The sequence below is a fragment of the Chenopodium quinoa genome, unplaced genomic scaffold (genome assembly GCF_001683475.1).
Source record: "Chenopodium quinoa cultivar QQ74 unplaced genomic scaffold, ASM168347v1, whole genome shotgun sequence".
Lineage (NCBI taxonomy): Eukaryota > Viridiplantae > Streptophyta > Magnoliopsida > Caryophyllales > Amaranthaceae > Chenopodium > Chenopodium quinoa.
The window spans coordinates 3,017,948-3,034,111 of record NW_018745170.1 but is presented as its reverse complement, the minus strand read 5'-3'; the positions used below and the strand labels follow the sequence as shown (position 1 = coordinate 3,034,111).

General features: G+C 38.6%; 1 pseudogene; it reads right to left on the bottom strand.

Annotated features, from left to right (window-relative positions):
• Nucleotides 1-1,392: 1,392 nt before the first annotated feature.
• On the bottom strand, nt 1,393-2,327 carry LOC110710409 (annotated as a pseudogene).
• Nucleotides 2,328-16,164: the final 13,837 nt, after the last annotated feature.

Below are 16,164 nucleotides of genomic sequence, written 5' to 3'. Positions count from 1 at the left end.
TCACCTCCAAAAATAACCAAAGCCATCCATATATTAAGTATACAACATCTAATCGTATGCCATTACATAAATCGTTAAGTATCCTAAATAAATACAATGTAACTAATAATTACAAATATAAATTTAAACATAAGATTTTAAAAATTACCCGGACATTGAAGACCTAAAACTAACACAAAATTACTAACACAAAATTCGCTTGATGGGGTTTTGTATTGATACGAAATTTTATTTGTGTCGTATGATGTGTTAGATCTGCATGTAAAAAAACATTTAGTAAATAAAACATAAACATATAATCGTTGAGTATCCCAAATTAATACAATGTAAGTAATAATTAGAAATACTAATTTAAACATAGGATTTTAAAAATTAAGCTACAAATTACCCGGCCATTGATGACAAAAAATTAACACAAAATTACTAACACAAAATTGGCTTGATGGGTTTTTTTATTGATATGAAATTTTGTTTGTGTCGTATGATGTATCAATTTATAATGGTAGGTATCACAAATTTTAATTTAATTATAATTAACGAACAATTTGTATTTCTTATCATAAATACTATCAAAATTTATCTTATAATGATAGGTATCAAACTTTACTATAAGCGTTTATCATTTTAATATTTTTTGGTATATTTCTTTTTGGATTTCTTATATTCGTAGTATTGAATTAATAAATTTATCTTTTCCTATATTTTTGCTTTATTTTTTTCATTAAAATAATTTAATTCGTGGATTATAATCTACGTAGCATTGTAATTTTAGATATATCAAATCTAATTCGTTACTTTTATCTAGGTGGCGACATAATTTTTTAATTCAAAAATAAAATACAAATTTTTCTTCTTATTGGTCGAAATAAGTATATTTCTTACATAACGCTCCGAATGTCCCCAAAAATGCCTACTATATATATATATATATGTATGTATGTATGTATGTATGTATGTATGTATGTATGTATGTATGTATGTATGTATGTATGTATGTATGTATGTATGTATGTATGTATATTAGATTATTATTATTATTATTATTATTATTATTATTATTATTATTATTTAAAACATGTTTACTTAAAACCTTTATAAAGCCCACTTGTATCATAATTAGACGATCATATAAAGACCCGTCCCATTTATTTATCATACGGATCTAACCCATATTATAACTATGGGGGTCATGGCTTTTAAAGGCCTCCATTTTTATTTCCTACCTCTCTAGAGTTATTTCATTGAAGCGCACTCAACGTTCTCCATTGAAGCGTTCTCCGTTGAATCTAATTCTTGTATCCCCCATTGAAGCAGCTTCTAAGGGAAGTTGTTTGTTGTTGTTATCATCACATCAATTTCACAATCTAGGGTTTAAATCTCTTTTTCCTGGGCCTAGGGCGGCCGCCCCTCCTGCCCTGCCTCAGGGACGGGCCTGACTAGTGTAGTACCATCAGCTTTACATTGGTGTAAAATTTGTATAACTCTTTTAGAGATCACTTCACCCGGTGTGATTATTGGAACGCCGGGTGGGAATGGACATATCGATTCTCCACATATCTTTCCAACGGCGTCTTTGATACCAACATATTTCTTCTTTGCAAAGAAAGCATCTCGTGGAGTGAGTTCCATCTTAATATCACTCCACGGTTCAAGGTCAACGCGTTTATTAACCGAATGTGAGAGAGTATGAGACCTTTGATGATGGCGCTGGATGAACGTTGTTGACAATATAAAGTTCTTAAACCCCAAAATTAGCCTATCTACATGCTCTTTACAAGTTCTTGGAAGGAATGGAAATGTGATAAAGCGCGATCCAGGTAGCTCAGACACCACTTTCTGATCCATATATAAGAAGTCGTCGACTTCATAACCTGAAAAATAGAGATCAAAGACTCCGATTGTAACACGTAAGGGGTCCATGTAAATCAAACACGGCGTAGCCTAGGATTTGTTGGATTTCTTGTTTAGCCTCAATTGCTAAATTAATGGCATTGTCGAAAATGGTGTGAGAGTTTTCCTTGAGTTGATGTGTAGTAGCATCTACTGAAGCTAAAAGTAAGGGACTTGGACTAGTGGTTTGCAGGCTACTAAGGCATTTGCCTATTTTTTCCTTTGTCTATAAGAGTACTATTATGGGACACATGCAACATGGATGACTGACTTAGAGAAAATAATACTTTATGTGTGGATTGTGCAACCACGTCGCCACCTTGTTGGAGGGCCGGTAAAGGAAGCGACGGGTGAAACCCAAAATGAGCACCGTGAGCCTCATCTACAATAAGAGGTATGTTGTGGAGGTGACATAGCAGCCTCAACTCAATTTGCATTAATTAAACAATTTCAAATTCTCAATTTGCATTAATTAAACAAAGTTTACCAAAAGTAAACAAACAAAACAGCTTGGGCTATTGAGAGCCCTGGTTTTACAAGTGCTACAAATTACTTGTACGAGTACAAAACAAGTCCAAGAAGTAAATTAAGTAATCGGCCCTTAATATATTTCTGTTAGTAAATGCATGATAACGTGTGATATACGTAGTACTGTAGTATACTTTAAGCTTCCCCCTGTAGTTGGTAGTAGTTTCCATCTTTATCGTTAACTTCCATCGGTAATTGTTAACATCAACAACCCCCCCCCCCCCCCCCCAATCTCATCAGTAAATAATAATAATAATAATAATAATAATAATAATAATAATATTTGACATGTTTAAAATAGATACAACATACTGGCATTCAGAGGAAAGGGCGCTATAAGGTTTGAGGGAAGAGAGAGAATGAGGTAGCTATAAGGTTTGACACGTTGGTAATCCGTGTGATGATCACAGAAAAATAAAAGAGATCATTTATATAAGGGAAGTGGTCTCTCCTTTTTTTTTTTAATTAAATAAAAAAACAAGAGAGATCATTTATTTAAAAGAAGTGATCTCTTTTTTTTTTAATTAAATAAATAAAAATAAAATAAGACTATTTATTTAAGAGAAGTGGTCTCTTTTTTTCTAAAATTAAATAAATAAAAAAGAGAGACCATTTATTTAAGAGAAGTGGTCTCTCTTTTTTTATAAATTAAATAAGTAAAAAAAAGAGGGACCATTTATTTAAGAAAAGTGGTCTCTCCTTCATTTTCATCACCCTAAGATTGTACCTAAGAGACCATTTATTTAGAATATTTGGTCTCTTGAAACAGAGAAACCATTTATTTAATTAATTGGTCTCTTATTTAAGGTCTTTGAGCATTTTTGTAGTAGTGTTAGTATAAACAACCAAATTAGAAGTAAGAGAATGCCGTGTGATATCCCGCGCACTGATACAACAATGACGATCACAAAGATGCTTAATTAGAGAACTTCTAGTAAAGCCATTTCCACCCCATCTTGACAACCACTAAGACCCATCACAAAGGGACAATGCAACCTCACAATGGTAGCCGACATAATCACACACAGCCACCATCAAAAACTACAGTAGATACCACCATAAAAAAACCAACAAAAATCGATACAAAACAACCAAAAACAACAAACAAACTAATGCTGCAAATTACACCAATAACTGACACCAAAAGAAAGATTAATGTATCAGAAAATGCACCAGAAACAGAATGCGTTAACGCGCACTAGAACGCACCCAAAACCTCCGAGACACTACAGCAAAAACGCACCAAAACTCAGCTGAAATAGAAGCAGAATAACCCTTTAACTGCATGAAAACAACCCCCAGAATCTGCCTTGAAACCACAACCGAAACTGCAGCAAAACATCTCTTAACACCGCCTGAAAACTGCACACAAACTGCCCAAAAACCAGACCAAAAACAAAGCCAAACTGTCCACAAACTACCTAAAAAACCACCCTAAAACAAACCCAAAAAAGAGTCACCAGAAACCACCTTCAAGTCGAAAAACCGCCTAAAAGCCTCCTAGAATACGCCATTCAAGCCTGCACCAATGAAGCCCGATTCCACCCGATTTTTGCCCAAAAAAAACGAGGAAACGACCTCAAAATCTCCTGACTTGAATGCATACACACCAAGAACCCTGCACCTGACCTAAACGCGCATGATGCCGCCAGAAAGCTGCAGGAAATTGGACGTGGAAGTCGTTGAAAAAATAACAATAACTTACAAAGTCAACTGAATTACAAGAAATTAGTGGGGAGCCGAGATAAAATCTAGGCCCCCACCTCTCTAGCTATAGCGAACCCGATCCTGCTGAAAATGTGAGCAACTGCACGAGCACCAATATCCTTAGTCCTAGTGAAGGCCTGAACCTGCTTCAGTAATGCAACAACCTTCTTCTCTAATTCCCCCAACGAAGAAAAGGAGAAAGGAAGAAAACCATAGCCAATAGCCCTACACATTAAGTGCCCCATACTTGTCCCGTTTCCGCTAAACTGCAACCAACACAACACGACCAGGTACGAAGTCAGACAACCCAGATTGTGTTAAAGGAGAAGACCATGTCAAGTCAACACACACATCAAGGCCTCTGTCCTTGGAATAAGTAATACATCTGCAGGTCAAATAGTCCTGTCGTTCCCTCTAGTCAACCTAACGTCAACCTCCTTTCTTGCAAAAATCCTAGGCCGAAAACAAATATCAACAAGGGTATCACGAAGAACATTATGCTAATGTTTAATACCCACCATCCTAGCATAGGACACTACATAATCCCCAAAAATATGCCCATCAAAAACCCTTGAGCAATCAGAACACGTTGTCGAAACGGAGAATAAAGGAACACCCAACCTAGAAAAGAACACAACGGTAAGCCTTACTATTCACAGTCTGACCCAAACCCGAGATTGGGACAGCCCGCAACCAGGCAGAGGCATGACTCCCTGCTTGGATTTCCATAAGGCAACCTGACGCGGAGATAAAGAGAAAGTGGATGTTGCAGATGTAGTAACCTTTGTGAAATATATATCTGTCAATTTATTCATGAGTTTGGGGACATCGATCTCACTAGGGTTACTCATAAGGTCAGTCTCCACAGTCCTATTAAAAAGACTAAGAGCATCATCGAAGGTTGGTCCCTGACCAACAATACCAGAGTTGCAAAGAAGCGTAGCTTGAAGACCAGTAGACTGCAAACGCAACGCAAGGAAAGCATAGTGCCAAACATCACCCACTGAATAAACACCCAGTCTTCCATAAGCAAAAGGTAAGGTGGCAAGTCGTCATTGCCAATCACCAAAACCAAGCCCCGAAGCAGTTACAATGCGCTCCAAAGAAGCCCGAAGGGCCACATTAAAAGATAGCTAGGCCGCTTCAAAAAGACGAGGGGGACAAGTGAGCATAGAAAAGTAGAGTTTTGAAACCCTAGTAATCGCACAAAGTAGTAACAGCTCACATTGGGGATCATCAAGCTTTAGCAACAACATCCATTAGCAATGGTCTTAAACACTCTCTGCGAAACAAGTTCACCACAAAAAGAGGAATCCGCACTGACAGGACCACCAAGCAACTTAACACTATGCATAAGACGAGCAATATCAGGAGGAAAGATACCTACGAGACGGCTATGTGGGTCCTTCGTGGGCTAGAAAACTTCCGTTTTCTCCACGTTTACATGGAGGCCGAGACAAGGTCCCTTTGCCAAAATGAACTCCATAACCTTACAACCACCAAGGTGTCACCGATAATAGTGCCGTCATACAAAAACCAAGCCTGCAAACATAAGTCAAAAGAACCCTTGATTCGACACACCAGCAGATGGAGAATCAAAGCAAAAAGCAAATGGCCAAGAGGATCACCTTGTTATACTCCTTGACATGACCATAAGGTATACTCGCCATAAAACAACCTGGCTAGAGTAGAGTAACAGAATTCAATACAACGAGAGAGAGCTGGATAATGTAGACGAACTTCATGCAACAAAGTCGTATGATCAACCAAATTGAAGGCATTTCGGAAATCCATTAGCAACACAGAGAGGCCAACATCACCACCACAAGCCTTAACCAAACGATTAAAAGCATAAAGAATATCCTCACCGCCCGCCGTCACCCTAACACAAAACTGAAGACCTCCTAAATAGCTTCCCAGATGTGGACCAATTAAAGCCGCCCCAACCTTTGAAACTAGGCGCCTCTAAACGGTACCCGCAGTAATAGGTCGAATACCACCACCAGGCTTAATAAGTGGCGTGAGAGGAGTACTAGCAATATATTCACCCAACTCAGCAGGACATTTCTTAGCGAGAAAGAGATTAACCACCAGTGTAATAGAGTCCACCAACTCATCTGAAACAGCAACTACAGGACCACTTAAGCAATCCATAAGGTGTTGTGTTGAGCACAAAAGCCATCTCAACCGCATGACGTACAACGCAGAAAACCTCTAATCTGGTCCAAAACAATAGCAGGAGTAGCAATAAGGTTATGATCAAGTGTAAAAATTATTAAGTACTTGTCGAGACGAATCAAACAAGTCCCCACTTGACCTTTTTCTTATGTATTGGAAAGAATTTTGAAGATAAATACGAAGTATTATAGTTGGTGCCTCTAAAAGTAGAACTGTCAACCCGAGTACTTGAGTCAGATTCAGTGAAGGGTGGGGTGGGTACGGTCTACTTCAAAGTTGAGTCATGCTAAATTATAGTTTCAATATGAATTCAAATTTGAATTGGATTTTTTTTCAATTTAGATCAGATCGGAACATAGGTATAGTTTTTGACCCCTCTACCTAAGAGTATGAGAGAGGAAATTAAAGGTAAAGAGCAAGAGTACCCAATTAAACTTAAAAGAATTCCCTAGTAACCAAATGTTGGGTTTTGCGATGTCCGACACCGCGCGGAAACAAAACCCGAAAACCGGATCGCATGCATAATAATTATAATATAAACAAAAGCATGCAAATAAATAAATAAACACATAAAGAGAAGAGAGAGAAAGAAGCTCACCCTAGACGCGTGCTTCTCTCACTAATCAAGCTCGGACTTGGAAAACTTCAAGCCCCGCAAATGCAAGACCTTCGATGTCTCACACCCCCGATTTCCAAACCGGTCCCTACCCCGTAGCTTAGAAGGGGCTAGACCAAGATTACTTAGAGTTTACGAACTAATGTTTTCTCACACTTTGGGAGATCCCTTAGAGTTTACCAACTCAATTGAAATTCCAAATACCTAATGATTGGTATTTATAGGTAATTGTTCCCAAGATTTCCCATCATCTTTCCATGTGGGAGAATTGGTGAAATGCCAAAAAGAATGAATTAATTTAATTCTATATCAAATTAAAATGGCAAAACAATCATCAAACAACAAGTGTCACAAGGAGAGCAAGGGAGTAGGTGAGGACCACAAGGGAAGGACCACTCTTCCCTTGCTCCCCAAGGCACCCTCACCATTTGACCGACCCCAATAGGAATTGGCTAGCTGGCCGCCTATCCCTGAGCAACAAGGCACGCCACGCTGGCAACCCTTGTGCTTGGATGGGCCGGCCAGCGAGGCCCATGCGATGCTCGCACGCCCAACAAGCATTGCGCGCTTGCCACTGCTGAACGGCTGGTGCTAGCAGCAGCTAGCGAGGCCCAGCGAGCTTGCTAGCTGCTGACCTTGCTAGCGCTGCTAGCTAGCTTTGCATGGCGTGACTGCCCAACTAGCACGCACATGCTGCTACTGGGCTTGCGGCCATGCCTTGCGTGCTAGCAACCCTTGCTAGCCGCATTGCCCTAGCCCTCATATGGCTAGGCCATTTCGAGGCTAGGGTTATACGTTGTGACTTGTTGTTTGACTAATTTTTTTGTCTCGTTGATTGCATAAATTCGACTCGACTTTCGACGCTCGGCTTTGACGCTCTAAGCTCGAAATCCGACGTCTTAGTTTGTATAATCTCTATCGACTCATTTAATCTTTTGGATTAATTCGTCGCTTTGGTTTGGTAACACGATTGGGTGTGACCCGAAGGATTTAGTAAAGAGCAAGCTGTAATATTAATTATACATTAATATTACTAATCAGAAGCGGCCTCCAGCTAAGCATTTCGATCACTTGACCTGATTGAATAATTAGCTTTCCTAATTAATTCCGAACCCTCTATCGGAATAATATACTTGTTCGAAGGACATCATTCCTTTTAATCTCCCACTAGTCCTTCCGAACAAGTGTGTTGTTTGTGTATTGTCAGTTAATTGCTCTTCATGAACTATAAGGTAATATTCTTCGTCATCCTTATTACGTCCAGAAATGTTTCTCGATTTCCGAGTTCGACTGTCAATAAGCCGATGATTTCTAAAATCCATTTGAGCACAGCGATGCATTTTCACAGTCCATCTCGCTCTTCGAAAGGCCTTGTAAACAACAAAGACATGTTCGCTACTCTTCCAGTTGCTTTATCTTCATGTTGTTGTTGTTAAATACAGACATCTTACTACAAATGAAAGAATTTGCAATGAAAAACCATTCATAAAACCAATAAGAAAGAAATTTAAAGCATACATGCAAACTTTCAATCTTATTAAGTGTTTTATCCACACATTTAAATTGTCCCTTTTAGGCAAGAATAAAACGATTCCAAGATCCCAAATATCAAAAAGTTATTAAGCATGCTTTGGCTTGTCTTAACACTTAATATTTTAAAGGTAAGCAATCCAATTGCTAATAGCTCTAAGCTTTTCATGGTTTGATAAAACGTCGCATCTAATGCTTTCTTGACGTTTATCTCCATTCCCACGACATCTAAGGACTCCTCACTGATATCGTTGAGTTTAACAAAAAGTAACGCGTATACCTAGTATACCTTACGTCCCTAGGAAAGTAATAATGCTTTGCTTTGGCATAGCTCATTACTATATATTCTCATTAGTTCGGTAAGTGTAATAGGGACTTAGGGTTTCCATGTTGGTTGATTTAAGTGAACTAAATTAATCATTCAACATTCGAAATCCTAAACATGCATCTAATATAGCAATTATATATATAAGCAAAATATATAAGGCATAAATAAAGATGCATTTGGCAACTAGCATGACCCCTTGAAACTTGAATCTTCAATTCTTCAAGAGCCTTCATTGCATCTTCTTGGCTTCGTCTTCTTAGAAACGCCGTCATCGAGACATCACCACTAATTATGCAACTACTAGAAAAGCTAAGACTAATCTAAATAATTTACGTACAAAAATACTTAACGGCACGCAGTCCGTATTTAGATTTAAAAAAATACATAACGGAATGCAGTCCGTATTTACTATCCTAGTCGGGCCCCACTAGTTGCCATTTTAAAAACCTGCATTAGAATATATATTTCATTCATCCATTCACTTTTAAAGTGAATGGCCCATGCATTTTACAAATAATTCTAGCAACAATTCAAAACGAGCGCAAAACTAGTTACTAACTTAGGTGGGTAATCCGATTAACGCGTCTAATTAAAACTAGTCAAAGTAATTATTCGATTATGTGATTAATGCACAAATAGCACAAACAAGGCTAATTTTAAGCTCAAACAATTAATGAAGCTCCCACTAAATTCCACATCCAACTTAATTAAAATTAATCCAATTAAAATTAATTAAGTCGGTTAACCTAAAATTTTGTCAAATAATTTTGCAAGTGCTGGGAAAAACCGAGGCCTAGCCTCGTTTTAGTTAAAACAAAACCGCAAAATTAGCAAAATAGCAAACCCCTCCATGGACGAGTGCCTAGCATCTAAGCCAAGGGGCTACGCTTGCTAGGCACCCCAGCCTATGGTGCTGGCACGCCCAGTTAGCAGCGCATGGCGCGCCTGCAGGCACCAGCAGCCTCGCGGCATGCTACGCACACACGCACGCTGCTTGCGCTGGCAGTGCCTGGCCTGCCTGCTATTGTTCGCACTATGCGCTGCCTGGCAGCCCTAGCCTATGCGGGCAGGGCGTTGCTTGGCAGTGCTTGCGGGCACCCTTGTCGCACCCTCCACACACTTGCTCGCACACAGCGCAAACACAAGCACACCCCTTGGCTCGGCAGCAACATGTGGGCCGCACAAGTAGCCCTGCTAGCCAAGCCTAGGTGCTCAAAGCATTGGCTTCTATTTTGTGCTTATTGTGCTTCAGGACTTTATTCCGAATTTTTGTATGATGTAAAATTAATTCTAAATTGATTTTAGAACTAATACTGAGCAATATTGAAAATAAAACAAGTCCAACTTAAATAAATTCATTTTTAGTGCACAAACCAAAATTAATTCAAGAACCATTCTTTAAATTACTTTTGGATCAACTTGATGCAACAAAAAATTGAGGGTTGTTCTCACAATTAATTTAACCAACATAAATTAATAATGAGATTTGACAAAAATAGATTTATAAATAATCAATCATTCAATGAAATAATTTATCCAACACTTACTTATGCACATTTGAATATTGTAACCTTCCAATATGAAGAACAACAATATTTCAAGCACAAGTATGAACATTTAAGATTTTAATCAACTTCCAAAATGATTAAAACCAAAAATTAGTTCATTATGGATCTTAGCAAGTTATGATTCAACCATTTAAACTATTAAAGATTGAATCTTTAACATTTAGGGGCTTCAAAAATCATATTCACCATAAACTTTCACACTACAAGCAATTTATTTGCAAGAATGTGAAATTTCAAGTTTATGTGAAATTAAAAGCTCACCAAATTAAGCAACCAATATGACTGTATAAACATGCTTAATAAGGAGTAAAATTGTAGAAGATTAACTATATAATCAAACACATAATCCAACAATTGCATGCCATAATTAATCAAGATTTAAAGATTTAAAATTTTTTGTTCCGAACGAAAAAACCCCTCAAAAAACTACTGTTTGGGTGGATTTTGGCTTTTAGAAGGTCATTTTTAACCAATTTATGGGTAAAGAATGATTTAGAACGTCGATCCACCCAAAATTCATTATTTTTGAGTTGAAATCAGGGTTCGTAGGCCAAAAATAGCATAAATACGGATTTAATCTAATTAAAAACAAGGTCCTAATCTAATTAGGATGCTAAACCAGAAATTTAAATCCATTTTAAATCACCTTAATTAATTTTAGTTGTAAAAATTAAATGCAAGAGGCTCTTATACCGCTGTTGGGTTTTGCGGTGTCCGACACCGTGTAGAAACAAAACTCGAAAACCGGATCATATGCATAATAATTACAACAAAAACAAAAGCATGCAAATAAATAAAACACAAACACATAAAGAGAAGAGAGAGAAAGAAGCTCACCCTAGACACGTGATTCGCTCACTAATCGAGCTCGGACTTGGAAAACATCAAGCCTCACAAATGCAAGACTTCCGACGTCTCACACCCTCGATTACCGAACCGGTCCCTACCCCGTAGCTTAGACAGGGCTAGACCAAGATTACTCAGTTTACGAACTAAGGTTTTGTCACACTTTGGGAGATCCCTTAGAGTTCACCAACTCAAGTGAAATTCCCAATATCTAATGATTAGTATTTATAGGGAATTGTTCCCAAGATTTCCCATCATCTTTCCATGTGGGAGAATTGGTGAAATGCCAAAAAGAATGAATTAATTTAATTCTAAATTAAATTAGAATGACAAAACAATCATCAAACAACAAGTGTCACAAAGAGAGCAAGGGAGTAGGTGAGGACCACAAGAGAAGGACCACCCTTCCCTTGTTCCCTAAGGCACCCTCCCCATTTGAACGACCCCAATAGGAACCGACCAGCTGGCTGCCTATCCTTGAGCAACAAGGCACGCCACGCTAGCAGCCTTTGTGCACGGATGGGCCGGCAGCGAGGCCCATGCGCTGCTCGCACGCCTAACAAGCATTGCGCGCTTGCAGGCTGCTGAGTGGCTGGTGCTAGCAGCAGCTAGCGAGGCCCAGGGAGCTTGCTAGCTGCTGGCCTTGCTAGCGCTGCTAGCTAGCTTTGCATGGCGCGACTGCCCAGTTAGCACGTGCATGCTGCTGCTTGGCTTGTGGCCAAGCCTTGCGTGTTAGCAGCCCTTGCTAGCCGCATTGACCTAGCCCTCACATGGCTAGGCCGTTCCGAGGCTAGGGCTATACATTGTGACTTGTTGTTTGACTAATCTTTCTTTCTCGTCGATTACATAAATTTGACTCGACTTTCGACGCTCGGCTTTGACGTTCTAAGCTCGGAATCCGACGTCTAATTAGTTCGTAAATCTTTATCAACTCATTTAATCCTTCGGATTAATTCGCCGCTTTGGTTCGGTTACACGATTGGGTGTGATCCGAAGGGTTCAGTCAAGAGCAAGCTGTAATACTAATTATACATTAATATTACTGATTGGAAGTGGCCTCCAGCTACGCATTCCGATCACTTGATCTCACTGAATAATTAGCTTTTCTAATTAATTTCAAACCCTCTATCAGAATAATACACTTGTTCGAAGGACACCATTCCTTTCCCCAAATTGGTAGATGCAATACTCCGCTACTCATGGTCCCGGTAAGAGGCAAAGGGCCAATTATTATTTATTAAAAGGAAAAATTCATGGGAATAATCCCACCTTTGAGATATTATTTAATAATCCGACCTTTGGGTGCCTTTAATTTTTATTGGTCCCACTTGACCAGAAATCGGTTGAGTAGGTAAATTTTTTTTGTAAGTTTAATTTACACGTGCCGTTTCTTAATTGGTAAAAAAAAAAACCCCACCCAGAACCCAGCCCCCCTTCCCCTTTCCCATCTTCCCTCCATAACCACCAGCTATCCCAATTCAGCTCCCCTGCTCCTCTAATTCATCAACAACAACCTACAACAACAACAACAAGCTACAACCCCACAACCACATCACCAGCCACCATAAAATATATCTAACAACTAAGCATTTTAAAGAGTGTAAATTCTGTAAGCAAGGTAAGCATTTCATGATCAACCGATGCACGTAATCTGCAACGACATTTCACTTTTTTTTTCGGATGGCTGGTTGGGTTGAATGCGAGCTGTTCAATTAAGCATTCTAAAAATTGTAAGCTTTACATATCACTCTTCATCCTTCAACCATCCTCGTCATCAATGTCGTACTTCTGCTGATATAAATCCTCATTATCGCTGAGTTCAGTACTCGCTTATCCGAAACCCGGAACCTTACCTGACTCAAAGTATAATTAAAATAATTCAATAAAGCAATTAAAATCTAATAAAAATATAAAGGGATTCATCTAGCTTGAGTATATTATTAATTAATTACCAGATTTCATGCCTTGACGGAGCTCTCTAGAGGGATAATGGGTAACATAGCTCTTGACAGAGGTCAGATCTTCGTGTTTGAAGCCAGAGACTGATGCTAAGTGATCTTCAGATCTTCGGAATTCATGGAGGTGAGAAAGAGGGTAAGGGCAGGGGAAAAGGAAAGAGGAAAGAGGAAAAGGAAAGGGGCAAAAAAAAGTTTTTTTTTTTCTTGTTAATTTTTTGTTGTTGTTTGTTTTTTAATTTTATTTTTATTTTTTTGACCAATCACATGCCGTCACGTGTCATTAACATGTTACATGACTGGTAGGGACCAATAAAAATTAAAGGCATCCAAAGGTCGGATTATTAAATAATATCTCAAAGGTGGGATTATTAAAAAAGAATGGCCTAAAGATGGGATTATTTCCATGAATTTTTCCTTATTAAAAAAGATATCACTTCTGTTTTATATTATTTGCAATGATTAAACATCTTTTACTTAGGTTTAATGTCATATCGTTACAAATAATATTAAACGGATGTAGTAGTTTACTTATACTAGTCATACAATTACATGAATATGGAGCAGAACAGTTAATCCATCAATACAACCAAGAAGACAATATATACAATTATACATACACCTACTCTATCCAATGTATAGACTAAAAAGAAGACTAAAAGGAAATCGAAAGAAAAATGTTTCAGTACTATATCTAGTGTGTGGCTTGGACTAGTGTAACCTACTCCGAATTAGGAATTAATTTGTGAATGTGTGGCTTGGACTAGTGGCTTCGACTAGTGTAACCTATTAGAAGAATGTGTCAATACACCTACACTTAGGTGTTGTTTGGTTCACATGAGAAATAATTTCCTATTGGAATTTCAATTCATGAGCAATACTTTCCTTTGGTAATTCCCTTGAAATTGGGCTAATTTTATTTGTTTGACAAAATAGGAATTTTAATTTTCAAGGAAGTCACTTCCCTTACTTTGTTTGGTGTACACATCTATTTTCCATGGCAATGTAACTACTTTAACTACTTTTACCTTACTTTTTCAAATATTTTTTTTTATTTACCCATACTATTAACATACTATTCTGAAGGATATTATCAAGCTTGCTCTTTTTCCTTTGTCAAAAGAGGAGGCAATTATTGGCAAAGATTGGTTAGAATTGAACCCATATGATATTCATGAAGTGAGGATCATGGAGTGGAGGAACGGTTTGTCCCTCCTTCTCCCCCAGGAGTGACCTGAGTTCGATCCTCACCCCGCCACTCCTGTGACAGGAGGAGCACCCCCCGTATCTTACCGTGTAAAAAAAAATTATATTCAGGAAGTTGTAATATCTAATTTTGAAGCATTATCTTATTAGAGTTGGTTCCTTTTTGTCAAAAAAAAAAGAAAAAAAAGAAAAAAGAAAATATCATGAGTGCATATATGATAATGTTTATGCTTGTAAATTTCATACTACAAAAACATGATAGGTGTTCTTTTTCTTCACTCGTATAGTCATCCATGATACAGCAGAATGTTTGGAGAAACTCAAGGTTTTCCCTTGTCTGAGATCCGAATAAGATAAATTGGAAATTTTAAGGGATTGATTACTTCTCGATCCATTGAGGAACATATGAAATTTCCTTGATCCTTATCCTTATCATGTCTAGAATTTTGGTTGTTCGGAGGGCTAGTAACATCATCGTCCCCCTTTTTCAAAGTGGTAAGAACATTGGATGTAGTGATAAGGCTCTCATTAGCAGCTTCCATGGTGGGTAAGGCCATAATATCACTGTAAGCATCGCTACTAGGCAACCTGAAAGAGTTTAGACTGACAGAGGGATTGCTGATCTTCCCCTTTTTGATGAAGATGGTGTGGGTCAAGTCAGATGACTTAGTGCCCCTCTCTCCCTTGATCTTGCTAGCATGTCTTCGTTCTCAACCCCTCCACCTTCTCCATCTCGCGAATAATGTCCTAATTTTTAGGCCCTGTCTTACCTGCATTGCCAAGATCTTCATGGGCCTGTTCGAGTTGATAAAGCTTGATTTCGGCTAAAGCCCTTCTGTAAAGGGATTTAGTATTGTTAGCATCAAGCATAATAACTAATGAGCAGAGCTCCTTAGTTTGTTCGAAATCCCAAACTTTTAGGGCGCAAGGTGCGAGTTTTAACTCAAGGGATATGGTAAGGTTTCATAGAAAGACACAATCATCTTCATTTCTTGGGAGACAAAAGCACAGAAGTTTCAGCCCTCTGACATACTTAGCCCCAGCAAAAATGACTTCACTTTTCTTGAAGTAAGTATTGCCCTCCTCCTTCAATTCTTTTGCTTGATTAAGAATATCCCGGGGACAATTATTTTTGGCAAAGTTGACAATGCTTTTGTCAAAATCTTTGTTCAAGTGGGTGTGCATAAGGGCGCATAGTAATTTTTGGCAGTCCATAACAAACTTCTAACACGAAAGGGGCTTGAGTAACAACTTCACGAAAGAGAACAAACAAACAGAACCCAAGGTGAAACAGACCTTAATTCAAAGTCGCAAACTTAAATTAAAGTCATAAACAACTTTATAGAGGTGGACGAAGCCCAGCTTAAAGAACTTGGGTTAAAGACTTAGCTAGAATAGCAGCGGAAATAAACGTGAAGGAGGCTAGGGCTGATGGAGGAGGGCAACAACTTGCCTCTGAGGCAACCCGATCGCCGTTGACAGAGGTGGGTGTAGCGGCTCGGAATTTCAACCACTGGTGGCTCCTTGGTTCAGCTAGGTATGGCGGCTCGACGCTACGAACACTGTTGACGGTGTGGGCCGTGTGGCTTGACATGGGGGTCGCTAGCGATCAAGGAGCAAGCCAACCCACTCTAATCGCCGGCGGCCCGTCGGATCTCTGTTGAAAGGGAAAAGCTGTATTAGGGGTACATGAAAATAGTGGGCTTGGTTTGGTGGATTTGGGGTTTCTAAACAAACACGTGAAGCGTGTTCCCTAGGAGTGATCAGTTATCCTTAATCACAATACTAATCCATGCATATATCTAAAGTATT